The 27,861-nt window shown below is 50.1% G+C and overlaps 1 protein-coding gene across 1 annotated transcript in view; it reads right to left on the reverse strand.

Moving 5' to 3' along the window:
- The window catches only part of ZMAT4 (zinc finger matrin-type 4), a 376,717-nt gene extending 351,451 nt beyond the window's left edge, over positions 1 to 25,266 (reverse strand). The window contains exon 1 of the mRNA XM_027530022.1: positions 25,115 to 25,266. The gene's annotated coding sequence lies outside the window, so the exon portion shown is untranslated. The remainder of the gene's footprint in view (positions 1 to 25,114) is intronic.
- Between the last annotated feature and the right edge of the window lie 2,595 nt (positions 25,267 to 27,861).

Raw genomic sequence — 27,861 nt, forward strand, 5'->3', positions numbered from 1 at the left:
GAGCTTTCACCCCGGGGCTGTGAGGATGGGATGGTGGTGGTCAGTGTAAATTGGGGACGCCAGGCACACGGGGCGGGGTGGGGGAGTGGGGGGCATGGGGGCACTCTGTTCTCACCACCAACCTCGGCTCCCACTGCAGACTCAGCAAAGGGGATGCGGCTGGGACCTGAACTGCACTTTCTCACATAGAAGGCCCTTTTCCACAGACGCCCACACCCACACACCTCTGTTCACCAGCTTCCACCCCAGATGCTACAGGAATATGTGGACCCACAGGCAGTGTTTCCAAAGCCCCCTAGATATGAGGGTCCCCAAAACCAGGCTGGCCTCTTCCCTCCCCTCAGTCCCCCAAAGAGCTGTCTCTCTTCCTCAGTCTCTTCATCCATGAGATGAGATGCTCTTCCCAACCCCGGAGGCAGTCACCGCGCATGGTGAAGGGCAGCCGGACCCCTGGCTGTGTGAGAGGCTGGGCAGCTTATTTAAATCCTGGCCTGTTTCTCTCACTTACAGGATGAGCTCCTAACAGTGCCCACCTTCCAGAGAGCGGACGGAAGGATTAAGGGAGGAAAGTGTCTTATAAAAGCCATCATCATCATTGCGCATGAGGGCTTGCTAAGTCACTTCAGTCCTGTCTGACTCTTTGCAACCCTATGGACTGTAACCCTGCAGGCAAGAGGGGGGATTCTCCAGGCAAGAACACCAGAGTGTCTTACCATACTCTCCTCCAGGGGATCTTCTCAACTCAGGGATCATACCCACGTCTCCTACAGCTCCTGCATTGCAGGTGGGTTCTTTACCGCTGAGCCACCAGGAAAGCCCTTCATCATCGCTACACAGTAGTTTTTAAAGTCATCAGTAATCTGGGTGCAGAAAGGTACAGATTCCTCTCCATCAGTCTCCATCACTATGGTCCTAATTCTGGCCACCACCACTTCCTGCCAGGACTATGGTGAAAGCGTTTTGTCTCTCTGACTCCACAATCCCATCTTTCCAATCTTTCATGCCACTCTAGAGTCCAGGACCCGGTCATTAACTTATATCCTTCTTCTACTTGAAAATCTTTACTATCTAACTGTTCCTTATGGCTTAAAGTCGACTCCTTATAAGGGTCTTCACGGCTGATCCATGTCTCTTCAGGGTCACCTCCCATATCATGCTGGTCCTAACTGCCAGAATCGGCCTTCCTGCTTTATCTGGGAGAAGTACCGCACATCCTTATCCATACAACTCACATTCTTACCCATACAACTCAACACCGTCATCTCTAGAAAACCCCTCCAGGTCCAGCTGGGCAACAGACCTCTCTTCCAAGCCCCAACTTGACCTCTGGTTGCTTTCACATCTGTCTCTTCTGGTTGACGGGGCGTTAACAACAGGTGGCGTATAGCAGGCATCCTTTCTTCTGGCCTGGTGGCTGGTACTGAGTAGATGTTCCTTAAGCATCTGTGGCATGAAGAGTCCCCTCTTGAGATGACACAGATACAGTCAGGTTCAACATCAACCCATTCCCATTACTGGGACAACCCCACTGGGTCTACTTTAACTAAGCAGCCCCCATGAGTAAATTTTCAGCCAGATCTCTCTGCCAACCAAGTGGGAAAGCTAATCTAACCAGAACTCTCTGAAGCCTGGGGTCACAGAGAAAGCCCTTCCTGCCTCCCTATCTCCCACTCTAGCTTCCAGAATCCAAAGGAACATTTAATTTGTAGTAGAACTCACACTCCATCGGCATGCCAATTAACACCAATTAATCATCTTCATTAGGTGTGATAATGACTAAGGAAAGAAAAGATTAGCTCCAAGAAAAGGTTCTCTGCTTCTATCAAATGTCCTGGTGGCTCAGGAGATCAACCCACCCAAAATCAAACCCTCAGCAAACAACTCCACTCCACAGGAGACCCGTCACTGAACCTTTGGGTGATGATGAAGAAGCAAAATGCCCAGCTGGACCGGCAGCAGATGGACAGATTTGACCTGAACAGTCACCGGAAGTCAACCAGTGTCTTCCCAACACAGGAATTCTTTGCGACCAGAACAGTTTCTGAAATAGAGTCCATCTATCAGTGATTGATAACTCCTGAGTCCCAAAAGAGACAGCCAAGATGGACAATGCCAAGGCGAGCCTCCTTCCAAGTAGTTTCCAGTCCAACGAGGACCAACTCAAAGCCCCTCACTTAAGCGAGCCAACCCGCCACCGCACTCCTTCAATCCCAGCCTTTCTCATCCCTGGTGATGGACGCTGCAGCCTTGCAATTGTTCAGGCCAAAATCTTCACATGCATCCTTCATTCCTTGCCCTCTCTATCACAACCTTTTCATTGATAATAAAATTCAAAACACATACACAGTCTGACCACGTTTCATCAGTTCCATGCCAGCCCAGGCCACCTGGACCAGCCAGGAGCCTCTGGTTTGGTCTTCTGTGTCCACCTTCTTCCCTCTGTTGTCAACACAGCTTCCAGCTCGATTCTTTGAGAAAATAAATCTTATCAGATCACTCTGTGGCTCAAAATCTTCCTTGTCTCCCTCGGTCCTTAAGATGGCCTACAAACCCCACCCCACCCCCCATCATTTCTCTGATTTTATTTCCTGTTCTCTCCACTTCTCACTCTATTACAACCACACTGGCCTCCTTGTTCCCAGATTGCACTATCACCTCAGAGCCTTTGCACAAGCCTTTGCACAGATGTAACCTTCCACACAGATATCACCCTCCACAGGAGGCCTATCTAAAGACCACCTTCTTAAAAATTACAACCCAATACTCTCCCCTCACATCAGCCTTCCCAACTCCCCTTCTTCCACTCTCTTTTTCCTTTTTTCCATAACCATTAACATCTTCTAATACTTTATGATTTATTTATGTATTAACATTTTATTCACTATCTGCTTTCCCTAACTAGAACACTAATGCAGCAACAGCAGAAGTCTTTGATTTATTCATTGACTTATCTAAGGTGCAGAGAGTACTGCTTAGTACATAGTAACTCCTCAATCAATATTTTACTACTAAATTGTAGGGAATAATTAAGGAAAGTACATATAAGTGACTCCGAGCATCCCTTAGAGCCAGGAACAGGAGAAGATCAGGGCAAGTTCCACAGAGGACATGACATCTCACTGAAGGCTGGGAAGGATTTGAACCTGCAGAGCTGTGGGAGGGCCTAAGGTGGAGGAGAATGGTATGTCTTAAGCCAGTGAAGGGACTGCTGAGATGAGAGGTGGTTCTATCAGGTACAAGGCAAGCAGCGGGCAGGGAACACTGACTTGGGTGCACCGGAGCCGTAACCAAGCCCAGGCTTACTCTGCCTGCTTAGTCTGCACAGCAGACTAATAATCCAGGAGAGGAAGGCAGGCTGACCAAGAAGATGGCAGACTAATGTCTCAAAATAACCATCTTATCGGGGTCTGGATGCCAGGTTCTTTATAGATCAGAAACAGGGGTGGGGAAGTAAAGTCAAAAGGCCATTAATCTTGAAAATAACTCCTAGAATGGCTGGCCTCAGGAAGGGGATGTGTCAATTTCTTCCACAGGTGGACAAGGTCCTGAACAAAGGCATTTCATTTAATATTCAGGCAGAGGAGTAGGGTTCCCTGAGGCAGGTCATTGTGTATGGACAGTATTCTTTTAGGGAACCAAAGCAATGGGAAGCAAGGTTAAACAAAATAGATCCAACATGGAATCGTAATTGACTCTGCTCTGTAACAAAGCCACAGCTGTGAGATCCAGGAGAGGACTCTGAGGATGAGGGTTGTAAGGATTCTGTGATGAGCTAGAGGGAGGGCTTCCCTTCAGCCACTTCTGTTTTATAGAAACACAAACTGAGACTATTTGCCATGCATACCTACTTCACAAACTGGTGGCCACCAACTGATCCTTCCCCCTCTTTAACCTCCTAGACTAACTGTCCCTGGTTTGACCTTCTTGCCCTTGCACTTGCCACCTGCTCTGACCTCCACCAATGATCATCCGCTCCTCTGCACATTCATGGCACCCTCCTGTACCCCACTGCACCTTCCCCGTCCTCTGGTCATCTGACGTGTGTTGTCTCCAAGTCTACATCATAAGGGACATTCAGGTCTCTTCTGTGGCATCGGCACTCTTCTGAATAAGTAGGAGGTATGCACAGCGTGTCTGTGTTTGGCTGTTCTTCTGGACCAAGAAGCAGTCTGACTTGGTGCAGGATCTATATGAGTGTGCCTGACATGTCCACAGCTAAGATCATCATCTCTCAGCACTCTATGGAAGAAAAGAACCTCTGAAGGACTGAGAGATACATTCTGGGCCCACCTGAAGATAAGGAGAGTGAATGGTACAGGCTTATTGCTGGTTTGTTTTTGAAGGAATGAGCACAAGGTACACAGAGAAGACCTCGGGGTGGGAGCAAACTTCAGCATCTTCCTTAACAGTTTTCTGCTTCATATCTGGGATGATACCTGGGCTTCCCAGGTGGCCCAGTGGTAAAGAATCTGCATGCCCATTCTGGAGACTGGGGTTCAATCCCTCAGTCGGGAAGATCCCCTAGAAAAGGAAATGGCAACCCACTCCAGTATTCTTGCCTGGGAATCCCCTGGACAGAGGAACCTGGTGGGCTACAGTCCGTGGGGTTGCAAGAGTCAGACATGACTTAGTGACTAAACGACAAGAACAGACAAGCTGGAATGATACACCTGCTCCAATCTTACAGTCGGGGGCCAGTTCCCCGGTTGCCCCCCCAGAGAAGAACTCCCCCCAAGCTAACAAGCGTGTCTTTCCTGTGCTTTGCCTTCACTCTCGTCCCAGATGAAAAACTACATAAGTCCTCTTTACAGGTGTCATTTGTTGCCCTCTCCAAGCCAGCTGAGCCTACCTCATTTACATACAATTTGCAGAAGGTTCCACTTTTGCACATGAATGGTTCTTGGCTCTGGAAACTTTTCTGTGGGCACTTTTGTGCAATCAGTGGCCCACCGCCTTTCCTTAACTCGAAGCCTGAATGCACTGGACTGGGCTACAGCGGATGTGGCTTCAGACCAGGCTTATCTCAGAGAGCAAGGCTGGAGAAGCTGGTGGTATCTCTGTTCATAACTCAGGAGGAGAGAATTGCTTCCTCTCTAGCCATTTTCCCCCAGGATTTTCCATCTGCACTGCTCGGCATGTCAAGAGCAGAGCAGACGGAAGAACCAAGATAAAGACCTCAGACCCACTTGCCCTCGAAGCATTAAATATACCAGTGCCAAGTTAGAACTGGCCAATACAACTTCCCAGCCTCTAAGGGAGGGACTAGGATGGCTGGGAGAGAAGCTAAAGTCTTATTTCTGTGTCAAACCAGGCTCTGTTCCTGGGCTTCAGATTCTTAACCTTCCCCAGAGGAATCCCAGTCTCCTACTGAACAAGCATTAATGGACCCCTGGCTCCCTCCTGCCCAGAGCCCACGTTAAACCTCTCGTCCAGATGTATCTACACTCCCTGCGTTGGTCTTTTCCAGCCCAGCATCAGCCCCTCCCGTGATGGCTGTGGATGTAAGTTGCAGCGTGCTCGGAGGGGCGGACCCAAACATCACCCTGAACGTGTCTGGGACAAGGGCAGAGGGTGAAAAGAGGCAGCTGAGGAGCTTATGTCTAAAAAGTATTCAAAAGAGCCTAACCTGTTGGGGCTGGCAGCCCACTGGCTAAAAAGAAATGAATAAGCGTGCGTCTGAAGAGAGTTGGAGGTCAGCTTACTGGTGCTGGCCGTCTCCCATGGGCAATGAAAATACCCGTTATTTCCTATGGGATTTCCAAGTTCTGAAGCAGAGTGGGCAAAGAGGGTGATGTGAGCGGTGTGCAGTGTCTTCCCTGGGCAGGGAGGAGTGGCTGAGAAGTGGCAGAGTCAAGACTTCAGCTACGGATGCAGCCAGGCTGGGGCTGAATGCTGGCCCTCTGCTCTACCTGTTCCCTGGACCGCACAAGTTCTGCCCACAGGACCTGGGGCTGATCAGGCCACGGTGGAGAAGGAAGGATGCAGGATGTGTTGACTGGCCTCCTGTGCCCCCACCTGGACCAGGACAGCCCCCTGCCCCCCGCCACCCACCTGCCAAGGCTTTCCCTCCCTGTAGGAGCTAAGGGTCAGGCTGCAATGGGAGAGTTCTGCACCATGAAGAGGCCAAAACATCTGTGGGACAGAGAAGAGGGATGTGTCTTGTCCGTGAAGACAACTTCTAAGCCCCTAGACCCAGTGGGGGTGGGGGTGGTGCGCTGAGCGTTCTCCACTGTTTCACAGAAGAGGAATTGGGTTTGGCGCCAGGAAACAGGATGTGGTTCATGGGGTCAAATTCAAAAGTAATGTTCTGGAGTTCCCTGGTGGTGCACGGTCTAAGAGTCCAAGCTCCCCATGCAGGAGGCCGAGGTTCAGTCCCTGGTCAGGGAACTAGATTCCACATGCCACACACAATTAGGATCTTGTGCAGCCAAATAAATAAAAATAAACACTAAAAAAAAAAAGAAAATAATGTGAATTGTGGAAATTCACTCCTTAGTGAGGGGACATATTCTCAATCTGGTTTTCTGGGATGGCTTAAGGCAAGTTATTGCCCAAGATAAAAAGACTGTTGTCAGGATTCAATGGTGCTAAACCCACCCCTGTAACAAACTCAAATAAGATCCTAACTCCAGGCCCTCAGAACATGACCTTGCTTGGAAAGAAGAGCATGAACAGAGGCAATCACACCGAAATGAGGCCATGAGGGTGGTTTCTAATCTAAGAAAAATAGTGTCCTTATGAAAGGGGATATTTGGACACAATGCCAGACACACCGACAGTGTGAAGAGCCCCAGGGAGGATGGTGGCCTCTACAAGCCAAGGACAGAGGTCCAAACAGATCTATCCCTCACAGCCATGGGAGGAAGCAACCTTGCCACCACCTTGAACTCGAACTTGGACTTCCAGCCCACAGAGCCTGGAAACGGTGCATGTCTCTGGTTCAAGCCACTCAGTCTGTGACCCTCTGTTATCATCGTGCTGGCAAACTAATACAGCTGTGAGAAAGCCTCTGTGCAGCTGAGAGAAGTCCCCAGGAGTTTATAAAAGGTATCTCTTCGCATTTTTTGCCCAGGGAACCTGGTGGTACAATTAGTTTCTTATAAAGCTGCCCTCTTGCTGGACTGTGCGTTCTGATGCCAGGAACTGATTTAATTTAATGCTGTGCTTGTACAGAGTAGATATTTGGGAAGTCCTTTTGTTTTCTGTTATTGTTGAAATGTCTTTAACTCCGTGTCACCTAATTCCTAAAAAAAACAAAAGAAGCAAACACCCATACGTGTCTGAACACAGTTAAGCTTTCTACTTCTGTCTAAATATAACTTCAAATGTGTGTGTGTGTGGAGAAAGAATTTTCTCCCAAGACTTTCAGTGGGTGGCAGGGAAAAAAAAAATCAGCCTCACACCAGCATTATAGCTGATGTTTGGTACTATTTATAGAGCCGGCCATGGTCATGTCAGATCTTTAAAAGAAGCAAAACATCTGGGCTCATTCCAAAGCAGAGAGGAAGAACCTAAGTCACAACATATTACACGTGGAAGGCTGCATCTTTACAAAAGATACAATTTACATTTGCTAAACATAATCCGTGCCTCTGAGGATCTCAGGGAACCGGATTCTGGCACCTAGTGTAATGAAAGAATAACACAATAGCCATTGTGTTTTTCACATTTCAAGAAGTTGTGAAGGGAATGAATGAATGGTTTTCCAAAGGCTGAAAACCCAGCGCCTCCTCAGTGAAGGCCCTCCAAGTGGCCAGTGGCCATCGACTCGATCATGAGAGGCAACACCCCTGAACTGAGTCCAGAGCTATTCCGGAAGGTTCTCAGTACTGCCACAGTTCAAGTCCAAACCATCCTCCGCTCCACACTTGAAGGCAGGCAACACTGCCTCCCTGCTCCCATCTCCCAGAGCTGTCTTAAGGATGAATTAAAGAAAAATATTTAAACTTACATAACACTTGGGACATCTGTACTAAAAGGGAAAAAAATCACTATTTCTACAATATTTCACAGACCGAAAGCAACGATGTCCTACTTTAAGCAAAACCAATATTCAAAAAAAAAATCCAGATTTTTGAAATACAAACCAGAACTAAGTTGGTCGTCCAATGTGCAGAAAAAGAGTAAGCTCCTCAAAGGCTTTATTCACCTGGGGAACGCCCAGCACCTAGCCTGAGACCAGGCAGGTTACATTCAAAAGGCATTTGTTGAATAAAAGCATCGCTTCTGTTAAACAGCCAGCTCCATTGGTATATTTCATAAGTTACAGAATCTACAACTACCCCGTTCGTGTGGCCCATTCCCCAGCATGCACAGACCAGCAGGTGAGACCCTGTAACATGACCAGCTTGAGGACAGCTGTGTCCTGGGAGCCACTGGCGCCCTGGACTCACTGCCTCTGCAAGTGTTTGCCTGCATCCCTCCTGGGGTCTCAGTTCCCATCATCCCCTGTCCCATCACCGATAAAGAGGCAGCTCCGCGTCTTTGCAGACACCTCTTCCTGGCTTCCTGGTGGCAATGGCCAGGCAAGAGGGCAGCCTGTCCCAGGCCGGTCATGGCTTTTTGGCAGTGACTAAAGACACTGGCTGCCACTGTGTCTGTGGCTTCTCAGAAGCTGTTGGGTTTCAGGGAATAGCTCCCCACTGTGCTTCTCACTGTCTTCATCACATACCCACCCCTGCCTCTTTGTTCCAAAATGTTTCTTTCTGTCCCCAAAACATTTGTTTGGTCCATGTTGATGGGCCAGGGGTTAGCAGGGGATCCATGCAGAGCCATCTACAAGCTTCCAGGGAAATCACATCAGATCTGGTCCACAAGGAAATCCTTCTGAAACAGGGCTAGGACCTGGTCCCCTCGGGTTACTGGAGCTCATGTTCTTACTGTAACTTTTATTATTTCTATGATAAAAATTAATAAAGGCTCACTGTAAGACATTTGGAAACTGTAGGAAAAAAACATTAAGAGGAAAACAAATATCATCCATAATCTCACCATGCAGAAAGACTGTCTCAGCATTTTGGTATATTTTATTCATGTCTTCATATATATATACACATACACACACATTTCATTAGCCAGTTTGGAAGATATTTAACATACAGCTTCATCAGGATTATCTCCTGTCATTTTCATTCTTCAAATATTTTTATGTGACTGCCTATGACTGCATTGTATGGATGTGTCTTTATTCACTTAACTAGCTCCCTGCTAGTGGGAGAAGTTGAGTCCAGTGTTTTCAGAAAGATAAATAGCATCGCACTGAACAATTTTGTGCACACCTATTTCTGATTAGCAGAGGATACATGCAGAGCCATCTACAAGCTTCCAGGAAAACCACATCAGATCTGGTCCACAAGGAAAGACTTCTGAAACAGGGCTAGGACCTGGTCCCCTCGGGTTACTGGAGCTCATGTTCTTACTATAACTTTTATTATTTCTATGATAATTATAATAATTATCAAATTAATAAATCCCCAAATTTCTGATTATTTCCTTTGTATAGACTCCTAGAAGTAAATCAAAAGTATGAAAATACCCTCCCCCAAAATCATGCTTTCCAGAAAGATTGTGCCAATTATAGTTCTATCAGCAGGACTTAGACAATCTACTATACCTCCGTGACACCGAGCAATGTCATTTTGAAACTTTAGTAATTTTATAGCTGAAAAAAAGCGCATCTCATTGCCATTTTAATTAGCATTTTTATTGTTGTTATTATAGTAAGTCCCCTACATATGAATGAGGTCTGTTCCAAAAGCCAGTTCATAAGTCCAATTTGTTCGTAAGTCCACAAAGTACCCAACTAACAGAATCGGCTATACACTGCTGCCTTTACACTTGCTTCCAGAAATCCTGGACTTAAAATAAAGATACCGTACCACTGTAGTCTACACAGGAAAGTACACAAAAGCACAACCACTTGTAGGAAACGCACACACATGACAACGTACAGCAGACGCGGGAGCGAACGCACACGCCTGGACGTGCAAACACACACTCACTTCTCTGAGAGCTTGTAACCTAGAGGTTCGTATGTAGGGAACGTACTGTATTGGCAGTCAGGGCTCGACTTGAATGCCTCCCCTTACCCTCACACCGCATCCGTGGAAGACAGGCTCCCTCAACCTCACTCTACAGAGGGGGACGCTGAGGCCCAATTAAGTGACTTCCACAAAGACAGCCTTCTTCAGAGCCAGGGTCAGAGCCCAAAGCCCACCCATCTGACTATTCTATTATGCTGTATTCATGGAGTCAAACTGTTTTTCATGTGTTTGTAGCCCCTGTATTTCTTTTTCTCAGAACTGGAGTAAATTTATTCTGTGTGTGTGTATATAGAAAAACAGCCCTCAGCATTTCGGATGTTTTGACACTCCATGCTTGTGTGAAGATTCACACCCTCAGCTTTTGGAGCCTCAGCCCAACCCAGGCCCCTGTCTCCCCCCAACTCAAGGATGACACAGGGTCTCCTCTCTACATTAACAAGACTGTAAACTGACTTCACCTGAGCCCTCATGAGGTCAGTCAGAATGCCCTGGAACTGAACTGAACCTCGAGTGAGAAATATCCTTTCCCAGTCAAAGAAGGGTCAACTCTGTAGCACCCAAACCCTAGCCCAGCCTGTAAGCACAGCTCTTCCACAAGGGCCGATTCTCCTGGACCATTTTTTCCTTTCTTTGCAGGAGGCAGAGGGAGGAACCACTATGTCTCTCCTCACAGGGATAGGAATATCTCTTGACCAGATAGCTCCTCCTCCATGGCGTTCAAGTTCACAGTCAAGACAGCATCTGCCCACCAGGGCCACTCCTCAGAGGCCCAGGGAAATGTGTGCCAGACTCCCTCCATGGGCAGAAAAGCCTCAAAGGCTGGGAGCCAGGAGGCTCTGCCCTGGGCAGGCAGGGGACACGCTTCCACCCTACCAGGAGCCTGCACTGGCAGCTGGAAGGAAGGCCAGCGGGATGGGGGAGATTTTCTCCTTTGAAGTCACCTGCTCGCCCAGGAATTCATGCTGCAGAAAAGTTCTGCAGGATCATAAACCAGCCTCACACCCGCCTCAGAGCTCACTCTGCAACTCACAGCGATCGTTTGCTTGATTCAGCTCAGGTTAGGGAGATGGATAGGATTTTCCCACCAATCACTTGATTAGGATGAGAAATCCATGCTCCTGCTGTTCTAAGCATTGCAGGGGTTTTTGCTTCCCTCAAATCTCTCTCAATATTACAGTTCTTGCAGCTTTTCAGAGTTTCCTGCCCAGGGTTATTTTTCGAAGGCACTGCACAATTTGCAATGCTACATGGTTCTTCTCTGGTACCCTGTCCAGCAGTATCTGGGAGAAAGAGCTTGAGCTTTGAAATCCCCAAACAGGTATTCCGACCTTTTCGCTAACACTCTAGGATCTCGGCAGTGGAATCACCTGGAATCTGTCACCTGGTGTTTCCTGAACACAGTCCATTACCCTGGCCCCCCTGGCTTCTGCTTAGAGACAGACCTACTCCCACGACCATCATCACTTTGTATAACTCCCCAGACATCCTGGAGCCCTCGATGCATTACAGTGCTGTGTTTGATGTGCTACAGCTCACACTCCACTGAATCCGTACAAGAAAGCTCCAATGTGGGTACCAGGAGGTCACACAGGTACCAGGAGAAACTAAAGTGTGGAACAGCCACAGGGACGATGTGAGTTGGGTCTGCAGAGACGCCTTGGGGTCCCTAAGCCTCCATGTTTCCAGCTCCTCTGCTGCTGCTGCTGCGAAGTCACTTCAGTTGTATCCGACTCTGTGTGACCCCGTAGACAGCAGCCCACCAGGCTCCCCCATCCCTGGGATACTTCAGGCAAGAACACTGGAGTGGGTTGCCATTTCCTTCTCCAATGCATGAAAGTGAAAAGTGAAAGTGAAGTTGCTCAGTCGTGTCCGACTTTTAGCAACCCCGTGGACTGCAGCCCACCAGGCTCCTCCATCCATGGATTTTCCAGGCAAGAGTACTGGAGTGGGGTGCCATCGCCTTCTCCGTCCAGCTCCTCTACTTTATCTCAAATAGACCTCCAGGAATAAGATCTGGAGAAAAGACGGGAGATCTTTCTTCCTGGATGAGCCCTGAACCACACTCCTTCCTGCCTTTATCACCCCCACAAAGGACCACATCCCCTAAGTGAGCACAACATCTTGGACCCTTTGCCACCCAAGAAGAGGCCCCTGTCAGAGAAACAGACAAGATCAAAGCTCAGGGCCAGTCACACATCCTGTCCGCCCTTGGTTTCGTTGGAGGCCACGCCTTTCCCCGCCGTGTTGACAGTGAAGGAGGTCCCCTTTCTAAAGCTCCCTGAGCAAACCCGCCTCCCTCCCACTGCTGTGACCCTCCTCAGCCCCACAGCGCTGTCTGGGTCAAGTTCTCCACCCTGGTCCCCTGTTGGTTTGTGAACCTGGACTGTTCACTTTGCCAAAGTTGCAGATCATCCTGCAATCCCACCTCTTGCCTGGGCTGCTTGCCTATCTCTCTTCCGACTGACACCTAAGGAGAACGAAGATGATGCTCTTTGTCTTCACAGTTATATCAGCATCTCCCTCTTCCCAAACTGCGGGGAAGGCTGAAATCCCTCTCCTAACAGGCTTTCCTGGTGGCTCAGACAGTAAAGAATCTGCTTGCAATGCAGGAGACCCAGGTTCAATCCCTGAGTCAGGAAGATCCCCTGGAGAGGGAAATGGCCACCCACTTCAGTATTTTTGCCTGGAGAATTCCATGGACAGGGAAGCCTGGAAGGCTACAGTCCGTGGGGTCTGCAAAGAGTGGGATGTGACTCATAGACCACCCCCCACCCACCCACACACACACACACACACACAACGGGAAACACCCAGAGCTCGGCCTACCCTGAGCCAACACCATGTCCAGATCAGGTGACCTGGGTTGGTTCCCTCTCTCCCCTAGAACAATGCATCTTAAAGCAAAAACTAGAGAGAGGAATCTTCTTCCATTCATTCCCATCTCCCTCCTGCTTTATCAGAAGATGGAGGAAAAAAACTAGGAAGTCTCAAAAAAAAAAAAAAAAACCCACAAAAGCTTTAGGAGGAGAGGGGAAAATGTGCAGGAAGCACCTTTCAACTCTCTTTCATCTCTGGCCAAGGGGTTCTTGGCACCTCCCACAACTGTCTGATTTTGAGGATTGTCACAACTCCAGGGAAGCCATTCCATTTCTTCAAAATGAAATTGTACCCCAAAAAAAGGTTAGCTACGAGTGGTGATGGATGTTATCTAGACTTACTGTGATGGTCATTTCACAATACCTAGAAATACTAAATTATTACACTATATGCCTGAAACATATAATTTCATTCATCAATTACATCTCAATTTTTAAAGAATACAGTCATACAAGAGCCACCTGGGTAGACAGCTCCAGGCCTGGAGGCATCTGAGACTAGGTCTTGAGGACTCTCAATCCACACCTTCGTCTTGGCCTCATTCATTCAGTCCATAACTCTTGAGAAGGTACCTGATCCCTCTTACGGTGGGAGCGTCGGCAGAAACCTCCTTCTGATTTAGAGACTCAACCTCTCTCGGTCACTGTCTCCTGTCCACTCCCTCTGGGCGCAGGGGGGCGTCTTTCTCTGTAGACCTCAGGCCAAGGTCTCTCCCCTCCTCTGCTACAGCTCCTGATCCAAGCCACAGAGAAAACGAAGCTACCGGAGTGAGCTCCCTGGATGATCCCCCAGGTCCCCGCCACCCCCAGCTCCTCCAAACCCCCACCCGGTGCCTCTGAGGATGACTGCCTGTCCTCTCTCGGCCTCCAGCGAAGGCCACGCCCGGTGCTGCACTCTGCACCCCGACTCCTCCCCCAGGCCATCGCCCAGCAGGGCCTCCTCTCCCATATCACCTCTGCTCTCCCCACTGGACCATCTCCATCAGCACAGACATCCTGGTACCCTTCCCATGTTAGAGGGAAAAGGCTTCCTTTGACCAAACAGCCCTACACTTAACCATTCACGTCTCTGCACCCTTCACACCACATTCCTCCATGAAGTTGTCTACCCGAGCAAGCGAGAAACCCCCAGCCCCACACAGCACCTCTCCTCCAACTCGCTCTGCTCCGTCCCCACAGCATCCCAGTGGCCAGTTTTGGTTCTCCACCCTCCTCTGACATCAGCACTTTGACTCCCTCCCTGTGAGAACACTCCCCTTTGTCTCTGAGGACACATTCCTTCTGGGGTCCCCCTCTTCTCCGCCCCTGGGGGCTGCTCCCTCTCAGTCTCCTAGGCCAGGTTCATCTTCACAGCCCAGATTCAGGGGCAGCAAACGTGGCCCTCGGGCTGCTGCCTGCTGTTGTAAATAAAGTGAACACACACACACACATGCTCATGCATTGTCTGCGGCTGCTTCTGTGTTACAAAGGCAGAGTTGAGCCATTGCAGGAAAGTCCGAAATATTTACTATGTGGTCCTGTAAGAAAAAGTTGACCAATTCCTTCCCCAGACCCCTGAATACCATGGAGTTCCAGGCTCAGACTTCAGAGCTTCTCCATCCACACTCACTCTCCAGGTGATCCCATTTGGTCCCACACTTTCAATTTTATTAAGACACTGACAACTGCCGAGATTCTTCTTCAGCATAGAAAACTCTTCTCTGAACTCCAGACCCATCACCCTGCTGACTGGTGGACTTTTCATTTGGATGGCCCGGCATCCTTCCCAAACAAAATCCTCACTTCTTGTTTCTCCCCTGAGTTTGCTCCTCCCGAAAGCCTTCCCATCTCACACCAAAAACCTGGGAAGTCATTCTACCACCCCTCTTTTCTCTCAAACCCCACGTTCAACACATCAGCAAGTCTTGTTGGTTCCACTTTCAAAATGTATGCAGAAATGGCCCAGTAACCCCTCTGTTGTTCCCACCCAAATCCAAGGCACCCCCACCCTTGCCAGGATCACTGCCTCCATGCAGCCCTCCTGGAGGTGCTTTCAACATTGCCACACACAAGGCGGCCGGAGTGATCCGTTTCCATCTAAACCATGTCAGTCCTCTGCTCAAAACTTCCCAGGGGTTGGAGGACCAGCACCCTGGTCCCAGTGCTACCCCTGACACCTCGCGTCTCCAGCCTCAGGACCCCTGCTGGGTGGACAGTTCCTCCCAAGCCTCCACCTAGACCCTCTCCTCTGCGCTCTGTCTCTGCTTCAGTGTAGCTTAATTACAAAGACACCCCTGGGCCCGGCCTCCCCCACCCCCACCCCCTGGCTCCACTTCCATTCTCCCATTGCACTGACCCACCTTACTACATACTCACTCCCTTGTTTACCATCTGTTGCCCCCACCAGATAGAAGCTTCGAGAGGACAGGGAGCTAGCTGGTCAGTTTTGCCCACTCTGAATTCTCAACTTGGAGACCTGCGCTTGTCAATTCTCAGTATTTGGGGCAATGAACAAGTAGACATATGACATTTCAGATGCTCCCATTTCCTTGGGAGGAAGCAGAAGGTTGGGGAAAGGAGCACGTAGCTTCTGTCATGGAGAGATCAGAAAGGACCACAGCACTGAGTTCTCCGAGCATGAGCCAGTGGCATCCCCCCACTGACCTGTCCCAGGGAACGTTCTGAAGCAAGCCAGTCCCTGAGGACAAGGCGACTGCCCGCCAGCTGCTCCCCCAAATCCCTCTGAAGAACCCCCGGAAGCCAGGAGGCTGCTCTGGAGGCAGATGGTGCCAGATCCCAACAGGGCCTCCTCGGTCTGCCCTGCAGGCATCCAGGTTACCCAGACCCAAGAGGGGTGAGCCGGATGGGGAGTCACGGCAGACAACGCACCAGGCTTGGAATCCAGCCGTGTTACCTGCTGAGCCTTAACCAGGCCAGGTCTCAGTGTCCTCTCTGCAAAAGGAGGGTGGTGCGTAAATGTTTTAACAATTGAAAATACAGTCAGCCTTCTGTATCCGCAGGTTCATCCCTGGATACGGAGGCCGGGGAGGGAAGATTGCAAGGGACTTGGGCATCCATGAAGTTTGGTATCCCGAGGATCCTGAAACCCAACCCCTGTGGATACTGAGGGACAACTGTAAAGGGTGGTCTCAGACTCCTTGAATTTTCTCATCTTCATCACATCACATTTAAAGGTCCACTCTGTAAAGAGAGGTCATGCTTAAAGTTTGGGGTGAGCTGAAAGTCACTCCCTCATCTCCAAGCATCCTTCTTGAGTTCCAACCTATTCCCTCATCTGCTCCCGTTTTGTTTTTTTTTTTTTCCCCTTTGTCTTTTTGTCTCATAACTTTTCCCTCCTCTTCACATATTCTGAAAACCCTGAGGTCCGGCAGTTGGGGAGAGTGGGCAGGATGGGACCATCCTAACCCCTTTCCCTCTCCTCCCAGAAATCCCACAGGACAGTTTCACATCAACGGAAACAAAAGCAAGAGGCGGCAAGACAGTGAATCCCCGTGAGAACCCCCAACCCTCCACCCTTGCCTCCCCACCCTCCTGGAACAGCACCTTGGCCCCAGCTGGTGAAAACAGAAGGGTTTTCTGAGAACCCAGCACAGCCTGGAACCCCGGGTTTCTCAGCAGCCTCGACACCCACACTGGCTCTGGGCTCGAGACCACCGTTCACACGAGGATGTCCCTCCTTCCGTCCAAGTCGTCCTCACACTTCCGTGCTTAGGACTCAGGGCTCCGTCTCCTGAGCCCCCTGTGACGTCTCACACCCCCACTGACACCCACTCTCTTGGCACCTACACCCCAGCCTTGAGTTACGTCTCATGTGAACCCACCATGGACCTGAAGTCATCTCACCTATGCCGCTGTTAACCACTCCAGGGTCTCCAGGACACAGGATGCTCTGCCCACCCGTCGTCTGTGGCCCAGGACACTCAGGCCAGCAAGAAGCCCTGCTGGCTTCCAGGTCAAGGTGGTATATATATTTGCAGGCTCTTTCCATGCTGGCCCTTCTGTCTGCTGCCATACAACCTGGGGAGCATGGCTTTGACTCTCCAGCTATCAATTGCTTCCCCATCCACCTCCAAGGCTTGTGAACACAGAACACCACACACACACACACACACACACACACACACGTTTCTATTAAAATAAATAGAGCGGCAAATCAGCCGCAGGCCCACACCCCTCCTCACCCTGCCGACTCTCCAGCAGCCTAGCCACTTTTCCAATTAAGCCCAAGGAAGCCCCAAGGAGGTGAGCATCACAGCTGGCACCCCCACTGAGCCAAGTCACCCCAGAGCCCCCCGCGTGGCTGGGCACACATCACACAGCCGTCCAGCTGTGAGCTGCACTGGGAGCTGGGCGCCCAGCCTGCCCGGAGCGGAAGCAACAAAGGAAAGCACATCGGCAGGTGAAGACATCTCAGAAAAGCAGCGACAAACCGGACCCCAGGAGGCAGAAGCCGGAGGTGGCCTCTGGAGAGCCTTGGGTACCCAGAGTCCCTGCTCTGAGGATGAGAGCTGTCAGGGCGTGCACTGGGTCTTAATCAATAAGGGAATCAGGCAAAAGGCACAGCTTCCCAGAAGGAGGGAAGGACGGCTCCACCCTTCCTGGTGGAGAGGTGCCAACTGACTCCACGGCACCCAGAGCCCGGCTCAATGGCCCAGCTGGACAGGCTCTGACATCCACATTTCCCATGACCCGGCTCTCCCATGCTCTAGCTTGGTGAGTCTGGCAAGTCTTGGTCTCTCTGAGCCTCAGCATCTCAACCTGCAACATCCACAGAGGTGCATGATGCCTGTTACCAGGCCTCCTGAAAGGCTAGGACTGGTCTGACCCCTGCAGACGGGAGCTGGGGGTGAGGCAGGGAGGAAGCAGCAACACGCCACAGCCCTGGGTCCCAGCGCCCTGCCCGGAGACCCTGCCCCCTTGATGCTCAGCCCCGACGGGCGTGCAGGACCACAGGCGGTTTGGTTTGGGCACACTGATCTGACCTGGGCACACGGATCTGACATCACTATTCCTACTCGTGAGATGCTTTTCAGTGAGAACATGGGAGCTGATCCACTGCTACATGTACAGTCACTGCTTAAACCTTCGTGGTTTGAGGAACTGACTTCGAGTTTTTTTGATTTGCAAAATAGCACATTTCCTGTAGGAAATTTGGGAAATAAAGACAAGTTGAACAAAGTTTAAAAATCAGGTGTTTCCTAAAACCCAAAGAGAACCACTGTTAACCCCTCCATATATTTGCATCCATTCTATTTTTTCATGACTGTACACTTTTTTTTTTTACCAAAATGCATTTATACTCTGTTTGCTTTTAAACCTTTATTTACTTAATATATATGGTTAGCACTTTCCCGTATCCTTGTATATTATTCAATGTCATTTTAATTGCTTCCTCAATGGATACACCATATTAGGTTTAACCAACCCCCCCTCCCCCACGATGTTTTGTTGTAATGAACAACACTGAAAGGAATCTCCTTGATTAGATCTATTCTGCACAGCTCGGATGATTTTCTTAGGAGAAATTCCGGAAGAGGAATTGCTAACTGGTTCAAAGGGCATATTTTTCAGACATGTCTCTTGTGTTTGCAAATTATCTTCCCACCAGCTATGTCTGAAAAGGTCCATTTGCCAACACTCTTAATGGCACTGATATCCGTTTTCATTTTTGCTCATCTGCTAGTTGGGTAATAATATCTCGTTTTTAATTTCATATTTTAATGATGAGGGAGGTCGAATGTTTTTGTATCGTTTTCTGGACATTTCTGCTTCTTTGTGTATGAATGATCTCTTCACATCCTCTGCCCACTCTTGCAACAGAGGACAGGATGATTTGCTAATACTATACAAAGAACAGAATTAGCCCACAGCCTCCTTTGATGACTCTGCCCCTGTGTTGAGCAATCCCCTCCATTAAGGCATTAATGATAACATCTAGCTTACATTCTTTTCCTGTTGTTTAAGCCCATTTGCTCTCATCCTGCCTTCAGTGAGGGGCACCCTGCCTCTCACCTACCTTTGCCTCTTCTCCGGGGATGAATAACTCCTCTTCATTTATGCCTGACCTCGTGGAACTCATGAAGCCAGAAAGTCACCCTGTGAGGCCATCCCTTGTCTTCTTAGACTTCTTCCTCCAGACCCTCATCCTTTCTCCACTAGACAGCAACAAATGGCTTCGGAACTGGCTTCCACATCTTATGCTCACCCCTCCCCAACCTCACCTCCCTCCACTCTCCACTCCCATCTCATTTTCCCTAAAGGCAATTGTGACTGCCTTGTCTTGCCTAAAACCCTTTCGTACCCGAGGGTGGCCCCCTGGCCCCCCACTACCTGGGAGCACCCGTATCCCCTCCTCCAACACCCCCAAAGAATCCTTCGTGTGCTCAGACGGAGTCACACCCAGTGTGACCCCCGGGGCACCAGTGCCCCGCTACTTTCTGCTTCTGGGTCTTGACCTATGGCTGTCCACCTTCCCCACCAGGCACTCACCCCTAGCTAGCCCAGCACCAGCCTCTGTGTTTTCTCCCTTTTTCCCAGTTTTTCCCCTAATTATGTATTTATTTGGTGATGTTCATTTTGCCAATTTATCTTACTGCCCACGTGGCTCAAAGCACCACAGGGCGAAGCTGTCCATGGCCTCTGCCTGTTTCTCCAGAGGCCCAGCCTCTGTGTTGGTCCCCAGGCCTCGAGAGCATCCCTCCACATCCTCTCCCATCCCCGGGCCCCCGGGGTGCCAGCTTCTAGACCCTGACACAGCAGCCTCTGCCAAAGTGCACACCCTGCCCTGGGCCTCCAAGCACCCAGGAGGTGGATCTGCCCAGAAATGAATCAGATCTGGCCAGAAGGAAGGTAGAATTTCAGCCCCTTGTTGTAGAAGCTTCTCTTAGAAATGAGATGCATGAAATTCAAAATTCCGTTTTGCCAGGTGAAGGTAACTGGTGAAATGTCTTGTCCAGAGCCCACGTGTGCTGTGGACCTGTTTTATTTCATTTATCCAATGAGGAGTTAGAGCTAGACATCTCAAGACTCTTGTCTTGGTAACCAGCAGACTAAATCATCCTTTATTTTCCTTCCTCTCTCTCTTCCTGGTCTCCACAGCTCTACCCAATCCCCCTTTTTATCCCCCGGGTCTGGCTCACATCCTGCCAACCCTGGACTTGCAGACGCCCCTTCTCTTCCAATGATGGAGACCACAGCATCAGTCATGTAAACCAGGGAAGCTAGAGTCAGTTCCAAGGCATCCGTGATGGGCAATCCATGACCAATGCTAACTGCAGGGCTCCCTGCCTCTGCCATTTGGATAGAAGACAGCAGCCCAGGAAAAGGAAGCAGCCCCTTCAATTGGGAAGCAAGAAAAAAAAAAATTGAGCTACAGGCTTGGGATGGAGGACCTTGATTCTGGTCCCGGGTCTCCCAGTCAGGTCACCTCTCCAGGCCTTGGGCCACCTCTCCAGACCTTGGGCAACACATCTGGAAACAAAAAGCTGGACTTGAGATGAGGTCCTCAAGCCTGATCGAGTCTTCCCCCCTTGCAGCAGCAGGACAGCAGCGGGGTGTCCTGCCTCCATTCCTGGGACTCTGATTCTCCATCCCTTTGATGCCCCAGAGCACAGGTGAGGTCTCGGTGAAATTTAAAAAAAAAAAACAAACAGGACCCTTATCAGGAACGGGCCAGGAGCCCTACACTAGACGGCCCCAGCCTGTCCCCACGCCCTGAGAGCCCCCCACCTGCTCCCCCAGCTGAATTCCCCGCTCATCCGTTTCCTAAAGATCATCACAGAGGCTCCAAACCTTCCCTTTTTAACAACTCTGGCTGATGGAAAATTCTTCTCATACCTAATCTAAGTCCATCTGCTGCAATTTCTGTCTATTTTCTCTCGTTCAGTCCTTACTGGAGATGGAGAACAGCTGGTCGCCATCCTCCATATAACATCCCCTCCTAAACCCAACTCGGTTATTACATCACCCCTCAGCCTGTTTTCCTTCTGGTACAACATCCACTGTTCCAACCTGCCTTCACGGCGGGACTCCAGCTCAGGACACATAGCCGAGCGCGGCGGCTCGCGGCGGAGCAGCTCGGTAAACCCAAGTCCTCTGAGAACCGCTACATCCCTGGACGGACATTGGACACGGGCGGCAAAACCCTGAGAGAAGGTCGGAGCAGAAAAAGGGTGGCTGAGAACACAGCCCAAGTCCCAGGTTTTATGTGAAAGTCAGAAAAGGCAAATAGATTCAGTGCTCAAGGTCAGATCTGAGGGATCAAGCCTCACCTGCTAGACCCTCAAACCCTGCCGGCACAATGCTCTAGGGGACCGCAGCGCGACCTCAACGTGGGTAAGAGCAGAACGAACGGAGCCTTAACGGGCAAGCAAAGCGCCACAGCTACTCAGACATTCCCGATCCAAACTCACCTCCCTTAACAAAGAAACTCCACTTTGAATCCCATGGAGAACGCAAACATCCCTGAAAGTGTGTGTGCAACACTGTTAACGGTTCACACTTTAGTAGGAATAAGTCAATTCCATCCAGGCTCTTGATAGAGACATTTAGGGGTGAGAAGAGAACAAAACAAAGAATAGAAGATTAACAAACAAACGCCACCGCAGGCAGGTTTTCCAAGGTCAGACTTGAGCGCGTATGAGAGGCTAAGGGGGGCTGGGGCTCAGCATTGCAAAGGCGGGGGCTGCATCAAGCGGGCGTCAGTGTGCATCCAGAAGATGTGTGCCCCTGCCCTCATGCAGGGTTTCTGCACCACCCTCGGTGCCCGGGTGAGGTCCAGACCTGAACACAGAGCTCCCCCTGGGGCCAGACCCCAGGTGCATTCCAGAATTCCTGACTCCCTCCGGCACACGGTCTCAGGTCTCAGACGTGCGATAAGGATGGTGTCTAATATTAAATCTCAATCTCTAAGGTGCCCTTAAGTGACAGCAAGGAAGAACCAGAAGGGAAGGAAGAAAAGACAGGCACACATCAGGATGAAGTAAGATGATTCAGGTATCCACTTGCTGCCCTGTGAAGTCCCTCCCAAGGTGGGAGGTGGGCGGGGGCCACTGAGAGTATGGAAAGGGGAAGCAGGTGAACCACTTACTAATAATCTGGCTACAAAATGTTTCCAAGTGGAGAATGTAGAGGGCAAAGCACAGAGTAGAGTGAATGCATCTCAGAGCCTAGATTTCAAAACAGCCTTCACCGTATCTTGAATAAGCAGAAGCATCATACTCCAGCCTGTCCACCCTCAGAGGCTGCTCCAGACTCTTTCCCACCTCCAGAATCACACCCCCATGCTCCCCAGGATTACTGGGAGTTCACACATCTACCGGAGGAAGAAAAGAAGACATTTCCACTGTGTTTACAAATACACCTAACACAATAAGCCCCCACCCCCTGACATCGCAATATTAAATTTTAAGAGAGAAGACTCGAAGGTTCGTCTCTGATCAAAATTTTCATGTTTTCTATCCTATTTCAGGGGATAGTGTTCTTTAAGAGCACAATTGGCACAAAATGACAAGATCAAAGCAGGTTGGCAAAGAGATTATTTACTGATGTGTTGATGAGGAAATGAAGAACAGGGAAAAGGAGCCGAAAAGTAAGGAAGGGACTTTGTCTGGCTTGTGAAAGCAGACAGAGGCGACCCTTTCACGGCACAGTGGTTAAAGGAGGAGTCATCCTGGCTGGCCAGTTGGGCAGGGCCCTGTGGATGGTGCTTCTCCAGGGTCCGGGACCAAGCTACCACGTCTGATGAAATGACAAGTGACAAATTTAATTTCCTGAACACTAATCAGTCCCTTCAGACACAGACAGGCGCCTGGCTTCACAAGGAACCAGCCAGCCCAACAGCAGCCGGCGATTCTCCGAACTGGATGGCATGGCACGGCAGAGCGGCTGGATCCTGGGTTTCACGGGGCGCCATCCAAGGTGAAGTTGCAGTGGTGGTGTTTTGCGTGCCGTCAATTATTCTTTAGCTCCCATTATGCTCTTTTTAGCCTTAAGTTGTTATTTTAATGATCTTTGTTCCAAATAGGGAACTACAAGAAAGACGAAGGAGGAGGAGAGGAGGGGGAGCGGGAAAGCCAGTGTTCCCAGCGTGTCCCACTTGTACGGTGCGGCTCACCGTGCTCCCTCCCCCATCCTGCCTTCTAGCTCCGCATGAGTCACCACTCCGAGCCGGGTTTCAAAGCCTTACTTTGACTGTCCTCTATCACGACAGAGATCTAGCAGATCAGCATCGGCAGAGGGGACCCGCAATCTCACTCCCTGTCCCCGGTTCTAAACACTCCTGCGACTCCAAGGCCATGTTCCGTTGTTATTACTGCCTTCCTGAAAACCAAAGCCACCCCCTCCCCTTTCAAAATCCCCCACCTGCTAGATGTCGCCTCTGTGGGCTCTCTCTGCCCCAGACAGACCACAGAGGAGAAGGTCTCAGGCCAAGGATGCCTCAACAGCCAATAAAAGTTCAGCATCCTCTCCAGGCTCCCAAACACAAAGGCGTTCTCCTTTGCGGGGTTGCAAGCTTGTTTTGTTTACTGCCAGGCAACATGTGCAGAGGAGAAGGCTGACTGTATCCTGACCAAGAAAAAAAGAGTCAACCAGCTTTTTTTTTTTTTTAAAGCGTTGTGAGTAAAGCTTCAGCAATAACATCTCCCACCCGAAATAGCTATGGAAAGAAGGTGGGCGAGAAGCCCTTGCGGAGGTTAAAGGAGACAAGAATTAAAGAGTGAACGTGATTAGTGGAGCCAGAGAATGGACACATTCACATCTCGGCGGGAAGGCTGTCCTGGGGACCGGGTATCCTCGAGGAGCCCTGCCTGAACATCCCCATGCGGCCAGGACCAGACTCGAACCTCCCAACTAGGGGGTCTAGGTTGGAGGTCAGAGAGACTCAGGGAGATGGAAGATCAGTCCCAAGCCGGCAGCTTCTGAGGGCCTGGCAGGTCGGAGGACACACCTGGCCAATGTTGTGGAATATGCAAATAGGAGCTGCCTGCACCAAAGCAGGAAGGAAGTTTGAGACCAAGCACATCGCTTCTCCCACAGGGACGCTGCTTCCTAGCAGGCCCTCAGACCTAACACCTCCTGGTGGGCAGAATCTGGGGAGCAGGGTTTCTCCCCAGGACTACGAGTGGGACTCAGATCAAGCCGCACCGTTGTGGGCCCACCATTCACAAGCGAACAAGGGTGCCTCGAGGCTGGACCGCCCTCCGGCGGTGGCCAGCTTTTCCCTTGAAGAGCAGTCATCACAGACAGCAGGGATGATGGCTCCAGTCACCCCTCAATCACAGCAGCACCTGCGCACCCAACCAGAGCCAGCTTCTCCCACCAGCCCCCACCCCCCCTCCCCATCCAGAGCCCCCGGCCTGCTTAATGGACAGCCCATCCCTGGTGAGGTGTAACCTTCACAAGGGACTCAATTTCCTTCCAGCCCCTTTATTTCCATAGACACCAAACCTGGACAGTCTTCCAGAGTTTTCGGGAGCTAATCAGTTTAGTGATGTCTTCCCCCACCCCCCACACACACACCCCAGAGAACTGCTTTGTTGATTTCTCCCCAAGTTTTGTGTTGCAGACAGACGCCCATCAGGTCACACAGGACGGTCGCCCACACCCCAGGATGCCACACATCTCCCATGAGTGGATTAAGTGAGCTGAGACAAAGTGGGCAAGGGAGGGGGCGGGGACGGAAGGAGACAGAAGTTTGACGAAGGACTCAAGTCGAAGGTCACAAGAGCTGGGGCACAGCAGGTCCACGTAATGTCAAGGGGACAGACCCTATGATGGAAAACACAGCCACCCCATCGCCAGTCCCAGAACCGGCCTCCCAGCTGCGGGGTCAGCGTGGCGGGGAACCAACACATCCAGGGTCCAACCCTCCTCACCCAGCAAACCCGAATCTACACCCCGACCCCAGGCACAGCACCCCAGCCCAGGACTAGACCTATTTCCACAGACCTGAGCGCCACTGATTGAAAGAGTTGTAAACAAACCCCAGTTGTAGACAGCGCAGAAGTTTCCCAAATCATCAGCTTGTTTTCCTCCCAACAGAAGACGGGGATTTCCCTCCTTGGTCACGTTTCCTCCCCTAAACTTTTCTTCCTGCGCCCCCTCGACAGAGGCTCAACTGCCAGCCCCTGAGGATGGGGGACCAGGCGCAGCGCCCCCCACACACACACACCCGGGGAGACGCAGCGGGAGTACCTTTTCCGCGGAGCAGAGGGGCCCGGTGCCCAGAGGCTCGCTGCCTGCGGAGCCTGGAGGGATGCTATGGGGATGGTGCACGCTGAGGATTGCGCGTTCCTGCCTCGGCGACCAGACCTTTCGGCAGCGCGGACCAACTGTGCTAGCGAGGCACTTAGCAATTATCTGCGGGCGCCGACGCCCCGCCCTCTGCTCCTGCGATTGGCTCCCGGGGCCCGGGCAGGACTGCATTGGTTTCAGACGACCTCACTCATTGCTCTGGCTCCTACTATTATCTAAGCCATCAAAGGAAATAATTCCAGGTTTCATTGACAACCTGTAAGGCTCTCCTCCGGCCCGGTGTGCTTGGGGGGGGGCGGGGGGGTACTGGTGTGCAATCCTGCGAGTCCGGGGGAGGGAGGAAGGGTAGAAAAAGTGGGGGTTCGGGAGAGCCGAGAAGGGGTGGGGGTGAGAGAGAGAGATGGGGGGGCGGGGGGCAGCTATCAAGCAATCAGATTCTTGCACCCTCATTTTAACTTCCAAAACACAGAGCCCATAGCAACAATTTTCTGGCCTTATTTTTCCCCCCCAACTGGTGAATGTTCCTGAGGGCAGAGAGAAATATGACGGTGGGGTTTCTGCCTGTGTAACACAGGCTCTGGGAAGCAGAGCTAGGTAAAAGGCTGAAGGAATCTAGTGATGTATTTCCCGGGGCCACTCTGGAGGGCATGTGAAGGTCATTTTAAATTATTTAGAGGGACAGATTGTGCACCTTCAGCGGATTCGTCCATCCATTCTTTCCCTCGTGGTCCACCTCAGCCCCCACCTGAGAAGACAGCTTCTCTTTACACCTTCTTCAGTCTCAGAAGAGCAGATTTTAAAGTCAGTGAAAGTCTGAAATTCCTCACTGGCCTCGCAGGGAGGTCCAGAGAGACAGGCATTTGCCAAGCTAGTAGTTCTGCTCGGACCCTGGCTTTTGGTTGTTCCCAAGTGGCTTCAGTGAATTGCTTAGACTCACATCATCAGCTCATCCAAGGGTGAGAAAAACCCAAATGCTTTCCCTTGCTCAACAAAGAATTATGAAGCATGAGTCTTGCCCTTTTATGTTCCCTTAATTTTCCCTTTATTTTTCACTATATGGAAAGGACATTATTGGATAGTGGGCATCATTTGATAGCTGAATTTTTTAAGAGTAAGAAAAAGAATTTGAAAAGGGTCTTTTAAAGGAATCTCTCGGGATGTCCAATTTCAGATCAGTTAGAACTAATCCTTCCCTCTTCTCCTGTTGGAATCCACCCATCTTTGAGTCCAGGCTACGGTTCCAGTTCATCCTCCCGTGGCCTCAAACAACTGTAATTGTTATCACCATCTGCATCCTTGGAGGCAAATAGATTGTTCCTCCTGCCTCGTTCAGTGAGGTTCTGCTCCAGGGGACTATGCCCATCACAAGCTTTGTAGGGGCAGAGCCAGAATCATGCATATCTTTATAACTCCACTGACAGCACCTAGCATTCAATAAGTGCGCTGACTAATAAAACTCAGCTCAGAACGTTGAGTGTGCCTCTGAGCCTCCTGGAATCTTTATTTCGCCGTGATCACTCATCCAGCTGGCGGGGTAGGGGAGGGACCCTGGATTCCAGGAGGTAAAAATTCAGGACTAAATGCACTGACAGCTACAGCCATCCCTCCAAGCTCTCGGTGCCCCTGTTCTCTCTGGAAAATAAAGCAGCTCTTCACTCCATGTCTTCTTTCTCCCTCGAGCACTGGAAGGAAATAAGAAGATGAGGGATGCACATTTTATTTGTGAGGCACAGACCTCAAAAAATTAAGTCATTTCCATACTGGCTTTCCAAATATCCACATGCCTAAGAGGGGAGTGACCGTCTACTACGAATCAAAAACTAGGACAAGGAGTGTAGCAAAGTGTCTGTTACCTATTTCCTTCCTTTGTCTGGATGAAATTCTCACAAAGCACCAGGGCAAAATTAAACTTAGCTGTTCATTTGAAATTGACCCTGTCCCAGAAAATCTGGCATGTTCTGTCATGGAGGGAAAACCATAAATAATACTTTTATGATTTAAGCCATAAGGTTTCCACTTCCAAGAGAAAGCAGGCTTCAGCTCTTTGCCTTCGCACTATCCCCCTTTCCCTCCTTTAGAAAATAAGAGAAATAAAGTAAGTTATAAGAACTCTCTCGAGCACTTATCAAAGGTTCAGTCATCCTCAAAGGAAAAGAAATCACTTTGAGTGATTTTCTAAAACGCTGTCTAAAACAGCAAGTCCTTACACGTACTTTTTGCCTTTTGAAGATGAGAGGGGGAGAGAGAAGAAGCTGCAAACAGTTGTTTATGTCAGTGCCTTTAAAACTGCCTGGTCATAAAATATTCTCTTTGAGAGAAGGATGATCCATTTGTGTCCCCTAGATCACAACTGCTTAATTCTGAGAGTTGGAGAACACAGATTAAGTATGCAGATTCCCCCGGTGCTCGCATTTGTATTAAATATCAGCTTCATACCATTTAAAGGCATCGAGGTATGAAATGTACCGCACTCCATTCTGTGGGCAGTGCCCTGGCAAAAGGAGTCCATTTCGATTTAACAATTTCAGTGCATTAGTGGCCTGAAAGGCTTTGGAGGGGGTTCACGATTCATTTTCGGCAATTAAAAGGAAGACCGTGGGTTGGTTTATTAAAACACAAATTAAATAGCAGCTGTTGTTGCTCCTGTCCTTCTTGTGGGTAACCACTCTCTTTGACAAATCGCCCTG

This window comes from Bos indicus x Bos taurus, chromosome 27 (genome assembly GCF_003369695.1).
Source record: "Bos indicus x Bos taurus breed Angus x Brahman F1 hybrid chromosome 27, Bos_hybrid_MaternalHap_v2.0, whole genome shotgun sequence".
Classification (NCBI taxonomy): domain Eukaryota; kingdom Metazoa; phylum Chordata; class Mammalia; order Artiodactyla; family Bovidae; genus Bos; species Bos indicus x Bos taurus.